The sequence below is a fragment of the Zingiber officinale genome, chromosome 6B (assembly GCF_018446385.1).
Source record: "Zingiber officinale cultivar Zhangliang chromosome 6B, Zo_v1.1, whole genome shotgun sequence".
Lineage (NCBI taxonomy): Eukaryota > Viridiplantae > Streptophyta > Magnoliopsida > Zingiberales > Zingiberaceae > Zingiber > Zingiber officinale.
Window position 1 is genome coordinate 75,163,908 of NC_055996.1, and position 9,352 is coordinate 75,173,259.

Consider the following 9,352-nt stretch of genomic DNA (forward strand, 5'->3'; position numbering starts at 1 on the left):
ATATCTCTGCGATCATGAGGTGACAAAGTGTATTAGAGTTTATTAGATAAAGGAGAGAGTACGACCTAGGCAATACGTTGTAGTCGTCCAAGGAATCTTTCATTTACCCATATGTATACCTTTTGTCATTTATAGTTTCTGTTATCACTGAGGTTAATGAAGAAATATGCTATTATAAATGATCAACTCATAGGGGACAAGATGATCCCTGAAGAAGGTTTCAGAAAAATATTACACATAGTTTGTTATTCTGACAAGTTGATATGATATTGTCTGCTGAGTATATCTTGACTGATCTTTAAGCCAGACACCTTGCTAGGATGTTGTCTACTAAGTATATCTGGTTGATCTTTAAGCCGGTCGTCTCTATTGAGCTGCTCGATTATATTTTATATAGCATTGAGACTTTCGTTCAAAGATTGATATGATGCCTTGGTCTCATTGGGAATCCGTTCAAGAAAGAATATAATGCCTTATGCTTTTTGGAAATCCCCCTGACAACTTATACTTTGCTGGAAATCCGTCCGGGTGATAATATGGGACCAAGTATTGTAGGCCCGATCGTCCTTTTATCCAATTGGGAATACAATGGGTTACCCAGAGAAATAAAGCTACGTTCTAAGTAGTTCGGTTAATATGTTAAGTTGGGTTGCAGTATGCCCGGCCGACATTCTGTATGGTTGGGGCGTATGAACTTATCCGACTTTATAATCAGATAGATACACATACATATTGTCACATGGAAACCAATTAGGGCAACTGGTAATCAAGGTCGCCCGGGTGTGTGCAAGGTGACTCATACGAAGTAAAGAGTTTAGCTTTCCCCTTGACCATACCTATGGTTGGTCTGTGGAGGAGTGGGTCAGGCATTTCGACTGGCATGTAAGATTGACCATCCTTAATCTTGGTGTCCTTAAGATCTGTCCATCCTAAAGGCATTGAACTCCTCAGGTCCGATCAGCTTAAGGGATGACCACCTTTCTCCGGCCAGCTTGTGACTCGATTGGGTTGAATCTGAGAACCTTAATGCTGGGCGATCAATCGAAGCCAGATGAGGGGTTGTTGTCCCTTCTCAATTGTGACTATCACGCCATCTTGACCTTGACCTCCCCCGCCACTTCGACTCTAACAACCATGTCATCTTCTAGGTCCACTCATTATAAGTCGTATCACTAGCCTCCCCCTCAAGTTTAGTTGAAGGGGATGTAGCCGACTTACTGGACCCAAGTCCTACTTTTACCTGTTCAACCCTTTTACTACATCCATTCAGTAGTTTGCGCTCCCCTTTACGCCTTGAGGACTTAGCGATTTTTAAAAAAAAACTGCTTGTCTGCAGCCAGTTGTTCAGGAGAGAGTACCGAGGACACCCGGAGAGGTTCCTAGCCAGAGGAATGATGTGGTTGTCACTCATAAATGTCTGTTTATGGGTTGATGCCACGTGAGTCTCCTTTTTGTTTACTGAAATAACTTCTAACGCATGTCTCCTCGGATAACTAAATGGTTTCTCTCTTCATATAGACCAACTATTCGTTGCATGCCATTTCAATCCAACGGTCACAATTAATTGATATTTTATAAAAACCCTAACAACCTATATGCTCAACACTTTGCCTTCTCCGATCTTCTTTCCGGCGACCTTTCACCTGCGGTGTTTTTTTCCTTTCCCCCCTTTTGTCATTAGTAAGTTCTTTGCTTTCTCCTTACTTTGTGTTTTCTCATGGATAAAGAATCCTTTGCTCGGTATACCTTAACCTTTTTGGATTTCAATGCCACTGATAAAACTTACATCCGTGCTCGGTATGAAATCCCCAAGAACCATCGAATCATCATCCCCTCTCCTACTATCCATCCTCATCATCCTCCTGATAATCACATCACTTTTTTTGTGGACCAGCTAGCGGCTGATCTTTATTTTCCTATCCCCCTATTCTTGTTAGAAGTAAGTCAGTATTTCCGCATTCCTCTATAACAATTTGCCCAGAACGCCATTAGTGTCTTATACGGTACGTTTATGTTATTTCATCTATTTAACATTCCTCCTATACCTCGAACTTCTTTCTGTTTTCCTATCCTAAGAAATTGGAACCGGGAGTGTTCCTTTTTCAATCTCGCCCAAAGTTCATTTTATTCTAGGACATGCCCTCTTCAAACAAGGGTTGGAAGTCATGTTTTTTCTTTCTTGAAATGCCTGAGCTCGCCTTTTGGCCGACTGACTGGCAATCTTCCCTTCCTCCCCTTCCCAACATAGGAAATTACAAGCAAGACATGACTCACACCATGCACTTTCCCAAGCTGATCAACCAATAATTTAGAATTCAACAGTGTCTACGCGAGGGCCTCCTATACTTGTTCGGCTTGAGTCCTATACAAAAGAAGATTCCTAGCTCTTTGGGTATGTTTCGATAACTTGATCACTATATTATCACTAACTAAGGTATTTTTTTTGTTTCATGCAATGAATGCCCTTTTTTCTGCCCTGGTCGATGATTTGATCGACCTAGAGGAGGAAGAAATTCGCACTAAGGAGCGAGAGCGGCAGGCTAAGTGGGGCCTATAACCAGCCACCCCTACCAGTGGGGTGCTCGATAGTCTCGCAGCTGAGTCTAGCACAGCTGCTGCTTCGAAGGAATTGCCCTCCGCTTTTGTCCCTGTGCCTGAAGGTTCTCCCCTTGAGGGGGAGGAGGCTCCTTTAAAAAGGCACAAAAGGCGCAACCTTATCCACGTCAAAGTCCATGAAGAGCCAGTGCTATCAACTAAATCACACTTAAGTGAGGTGCCTTCTTCTTACTTATCTCTCGCTCGGGCAGAGCCTGTCTGGGAGGAAGCATCAGGGCAATCATCCAAGCCGACTTTGCCCGCTCTTCCTTCTGCTAGCCTAATGTTAGAGCCCGCTCGGACCCAGGAGGTCATTTCCTTAGCGAACGAGTCGATAGACCTCGCCTTCATCATATCTCTCCGTGAGAAGACTCCTTCAGGCTCTGTTGCGCCATGACACCCCATCAATCCTACTTAGGTCACTACTACTTTGTCAACGACCCTCACCGACCAAATACTTCTAAGAGGTCGATTAACAAAGGCCTGGGAGGACGCTGAAAATCAGCTGAGCGAGCTAACTCCTAGGGAGTTAGTAGACAAATACGCTTTCATACGAACTAAGGTGAAACCTTTTAAACTACCACTTCCCCCCTTGGATAATTCTAATGTTGTTTGTCCCTTCCTTTGGAGTTGGACAATCGAGATAAGCGCTGCCCAACAATTATACTTCCTAGCCTAGGAAAATGAACTCCTTGGTATACCTTTCACTTGCGGTGTTCTTCTCTTTCTTCCTGTATGCAGTATGTGTTGGGACCTTGACGTCCGCTAGAGAGGGGGTGAATAGCGTCTCACCCAAAACTTTACTTCCTATAATGTTAGTGCACAGCGGAATACAAAAACAAACTAACAAATATGAAAGTTAACCTAAAAATAATAAGGAAGAAGACAACAAACCAAACACAAATCCTAACACAAGGTGTTTACGTGGTTCGGAGATAACTTGCTCCTACTCCACGGCGTGTCCGTAAGGTGGACGATCCCTCAATCCGTCGGTGGATTAGTCCCCGGCAAACTCCGGCTAGCTCAACCTCCTTGTGGGTGGAGAAACCTCACCACAACACCAACCAAGAACACTTGGACACAAGAGAACCTTGAGCACGTTTGGTGACTACTAATTAGGCTTTAACCAAGTCTAATTTCGTCACCTTGGCCGGCCATCCCAAGCTCCTTCTTATAGAGCTTGGAACAAATCAGTAAGCTGATTTTTCCGTTACCAGTCGACTGGTCCTTGCACCAGTCGACTGGTGTCAGCCCAACGGCTCTCTATAGTGCACCAGTTGACTGCTACAGTCACCAGTCGACTGCTACAGTGACGCTACAGTAACGCTACAGTACTGCTACAGTAAACCCTAATTCTAGGATTTTACTTCGAGTACATTCACTCAGCACTCGTTCTCGCCCGACCAACCTAGACCTAGCCTTCTAGCCTCCTCCATCATCCTTGCGTCCCTCGGATGCCTCCCCATCCTTCACGTCTTGCCTTCTGGAGCTTCCATCGGCTTTGTCATTGTTGTCGGGTCTTCCTTTGCCAAGAGGTCGCACCTCCGGGGCTTCATCCATTGCCAAGTCACACTTGGACTTACATTGCCAAGACTACATGCTTGGACTTACATCGCCAAGACTCATCCTTGGACTTTCCTCCTTTGCCAAGATCACACTTGGACTTACGTTGCCAAGACTACATGCTTGGACTTACATCGCCAAGGCTCACCCTTGGACTTTCCTTGTTGTACCTGTATCCTGCACACTCACAATGCATATCAAATACAACAATAAACCTAACTTAAACCTTTTCCCAAACATCAAAACTTAGAGTACCTAGATTGCTTCAACAATCTCCCCCTTTTTGATGTTTAGCAACCTATTTAAGTTAGGGAAACATAAATGCAATACATATGCAAATAAATATGCAAATCAACTCATGCATAAATAATGGAACCTAAATCTCTAGGCTCCCCCTTCACCTAAGCTCGCCCTTGAGCTAGGATTTCCCGCAAAGGTAAACTTCTCCCCCCTTTGCCTAAACAATCGCTCCCCCTTCACCTAAGCTCTCCCTCGAGTTAGGATTTCTTGCAAAGGTGTATAGGTCTCCCACTTAAACCTAGACTTCTCCCCCTTTGCCATTCATCAAAAAGAGCTCCAACAATATCCCAATTGTTGAAAACATGTCATCCAAATTGACCCTAAACTCATGTATTTATCCCCCATGGATCTCATACATTTAAACGAGTTGACACGGTCAAGAACAATGTTAAAAAAACATTTTTAGGCTGGTTTCAGTCGACTGAACTAGGTACCAGTCGACTGCCCCTTCGACAGAACCTTACAGAAGCATTCTGTGGTCGAAATCTACTGTTACCAGTCGACTGGTATCATCATCAGTCGACTGATATCGACAAAATGAGCTTAAAGAGGCATTCTGTGCTCAAAAACACTGTTACTAGTCGACTGATATCTGTACCAGTCGACTGATACCCTATTTCTGAAAAAATCAGCCTTTTCAGGCCAACTTCAGAAATGCACCAGAAATTCCCTAGACCTCCAAAAATTCCCAAATTTTGTGGAGAGGTCTATTGTACCCTTGTCTACTTGGGAAAAATACATTACAAAATGTATCTATTACCAATCCCAAGATTGACACAAAACACAAAACTAGCTAAAAAGTTCAATTGAACCTTGACCTAAAGTCCTAGTTTTAGCTTCCTCTTGATGTATCTGCCCATACTAAACCATAATGCATCACTAGCATTAGTTTATATGACATCTATACATCAAAAACTAATTTTCATGCAATATGAACTCAATTCATATTTCTATGCATGAAACTCAACTCAATTGTGCCAACCCACTATGTTAGAGACTTAAGTCCGTCTCCTAACCACTTGACACATTTGATAACCCATCTACCATGGGTCCCAAAGGCTCTTCCTAACCTTAGGAATCTTAACCTTAGTCACCTCCCTTGGTGACTCATCCACTATGGCTAGGCCACTTCGGTGCACCTCGGGTGATACTTGGCCTACAAAACTCACCTTCTTAACCTTAGACACATTGTCTTTGGTTAATTTCTTCTTTTCCTTAACCTTGGACATCCCATCTTTGCCATAATTATATGCCACCCTAGCATATTCCTTCTTATTGGCCTTAGATGACTCTCCCTTGTCTTTGGTCACACCTCTCTTACTAATGTCATGTGCTACCTTAGCACTTGACCTCCTTTTGGTCTTGGAGGGACCTAATTTGACATTTTTGGGTCTTTGACTACCCAAATATATGTCAAGTCCTTTAGGTCCAATAATGAACCTCTCTAGGATTTTCTCCATTTCCTCAAGCTTTGTCTTCAAGGCTTGATTTTCCAATTCTAGGGTTCTAACCCTAAAGTCAACATGTCCACCTTGGGCATCCCTAGACCTACCCACCTTCCTAGGCATATGTCTCCCTTTCTTGGGATTAATGTCTAGGTTTTCAACCACCTTCTTCTCCTTAGGCAGGATAAGTTGTTTCCTTTTAGGTCTATCATTTGAAAATTATTTCCTAGGGTTATCACCTACATTAACCCTATTCCTATCATTATATCTAAAACCATAAATATCCATGGGAAAATAATTCATATTATTTTTAACATGCATGGAGGAATTTGAATTTGAACTTAAATTCAAATTAGGGTTTACCTTACCCTTTACCTTTGGAGCTCCCCCTTGACATAAGCCTCCATTCTTCCTCCATTTCTTCTCCCACTTCTTCAAGTGACCAATTTCTTGAGCTCTCCTCTCCTTGGGCACTTTGTGTGGTAGTGTCCCCACTCACCACACGTGAAACACCTAATGTGCTTCTTCTCCTTCTTCTTCTTCCTACAACTCACATTAGTTTCTAAATTAACTTTAATGAGTTTAGGGTTTACCTCCTTTACCTTCTTGAGCAAAGGACACCTACTCTTGTAGTGCCCCATCTTACCACACTCAAAACATTTGATGTGGTCCTTTGTGCTCTTATTGGTAGTTGAGGTGGAGGGTTGAGCTTCCAATATCTCCTCTTCCTTGGATTGCTCTTCTTCCTCTTCACTTGAAGATGTGGATGGCTCCACTTCTTCCTCCCTTGAAGATGTGGATGATACCTCCTCATCTTCCTTCTCCTCCTCGGATGTTGAACACGTATCAACATTCGATTGGTCCTTCTCCTCTTGGACCAATGAGTCATTCTCCTTGGGCTCCTCCTCTCCTTGGATTGGTGTAGGACTCTCATGAAGCGCAATTACCTTTTTCCAAAGGTCACTTGCATTCTCGTATTCACCTACATTCAATATCGCATTAAGAGGTAATAAATTAATTAAAATTTTAGTTACCTCCTTGTCCGTCTCCGATTGCTCCCTTTGCTCCTTAGTCCAATATCGACGTCGGAGACATTTTCCCTTCTTGTCCGTTGGAGTTTTAAACGGTTCCTCCAACGTAATCCATTGGTCCCAATTCATTTGGAACCACATCTCCATGCGCTTCCTCCAATAGTCGAAGTCCTCACGCTCGTATGGAGGTGGGATTCGGATGTCCCATCCGAGAGGTCCCTCCGACTCCATCTTCTTCCTCTAGTCGCTCTCTTGGCGATTAGTCCAACAAGAGCTCACCTTGCTCTGATACCACTTGTTGGGACCTTGACGTCCGCTAGAGGGGAGGTGAATAGCGTCTCACCCAAAACTTTACTTCCTATAATGTTAGTGCACAGCGGAATACAAAAACAAACTAACAAATATGAAAGTTAACCTAAAAACAATAAGGAAGAAGACAACAAACCAAACATAAACCCTAACACAAGGCGTTTACGTGGTTCGGAGATAACTTGCTCCTACTCCACGGCGTGTCCGTAAGGTGGACGATCCCTCAATCCGTCGGTGGATTAGTCCCCGGCAAACTCCGGCTAGCTCAACCTCCTTGTGGGTGGAGAAACCTCACCACAACACCAACCAAGAACACTTGGACACAAGAGAACCTTGAGCACGTTTGGTGACTACTAATTAGGCTTTAACCAAGTCTAATTTCGTCACCTTGGCCGGCCATCCCAAGCTCCTTCTTATAGAGCTTGAAACAAATCAGTAAGCTGATTTTCCCGTTACCAGTTGACTGGTCCTTGCACCAGTCGACTGGTGTCAGCCCAACGGCTCTCTACAGTGCACCAGTCGACTGCTACAGTCACCAGTCGACTGCTACAGTGCTGCTACAGTGCTGCTACATTAATGCTACAGTACTGCTACAGTAAACCCTAATTCTAGGATTTTACTTTGAGTACATTCACTCAGCACTCGTTCTCGCCCGACCAACCTAGACCTAGCCTTCTAGCCTCCTCCATCAGCCTTGCATCCTTCGGATGCCTCCCCATCCTTCACGTCTTGCCTTCTAGAGCTTCCATCGGCTTTGTCATTGTTGTCGGGTCTTCCTTTGCCAAGAGGTCGCGCCTCCGGGACTTCATCCATTGCCAAGTCACACTTGGACTTACGTTGCCAAGACTACATGCTTGGACTTACATCGCCAAGACTCATCCTTGGACTTTACTCCTTTGCCAAGATCACACTTGGACTTATGTTGCCAAGACTACATGCTTGGACTTACACCGCCAAGGCTCACCCTTGGACTTTCCTTGTTGTACCTGTATCCTGCACACTCACAATGCATATCAAATACAACAATAAACCTAACTTAAACCTTTGCCCAAACATCAAAACTTAGAGTACCTAGATTGCTCCAACAGTATGCTAGTGCCTAGAGATCGACATTGCATTATACATGTTTCAGAATGTCATTCATGTATCCAGTCTCATCACTAGGTGACAGGTTCATATGCCCTACTGTCACATTTTGACTTACATATTTTCAACCATAGGGGTATATATAAATCAGGGTACGCCCACTTCCCTTAGCGCATATGATGAGATTGGTCTGCGTCAGCTTGCATTAGTGTGTAGAGATATCACCGCTTAGGAGGGATTGGTTTGGAGAGTGGGACCATAGCCAAACATTCCAGGAAAGGCCGAGGAGGATTTCCCACTATTATTCCTAACGAGGGAGAGGAGATGCCATCATTTATGGAAAAGGAGCTCTTTGGACCTCTTTGGACCTAGCCCTCGACCTCGACTCAACCCTCAACTTTGCTATCCGTCAAGGACTGACTTGCTCGACTTGAGGAGTCTTCCGTACTGATCCAACAGTCAGTCTCAGATGGATTCAGTGCTCACTAGAGGGAGATTGTTGGAACCCCAAAATTATTTTGATGTGATTAAACAAGTTAAGTTAGGTCTTATTTGGTTTAACCCTTATGTTTAAGTGTGCAGGAGCTTAGGAGCACAGGAAGTCGAGCGGAAGACGCGGCTAGCGAGAAGGACAACACAAGGAGAGAGTTGACTGGCTCAGTGCGTCCGAGGGGCGAGGTGCCGCGGAAGAGTACACCGGTGGATGAGAAGAACGTACATGACGTTCGAGGGACGAGAAACCGGGGAGGAAGGCTGCTCGAGGAGAAGGCCGGAACTTGGGTTCGGGTGAGCCCTATTCCGGATGGCTGAGATCACTCAAGCTAGTGGAGCTGGAGCGGAAGACCCGGACTGAGACGAGCACAACCAGAGTAGAGGAACCGGACCGCAAAAAGTCAATCCTATTGACTTTTGTGGTCCGAGCGCCCGGAACCCAAATCTTATCAACGATGATGTGGATGTTGACTGACGTGTCGAGGATAGAATTCTATCCCACTCTAGGCGCCCCAAACCCTTTTAGGCGCC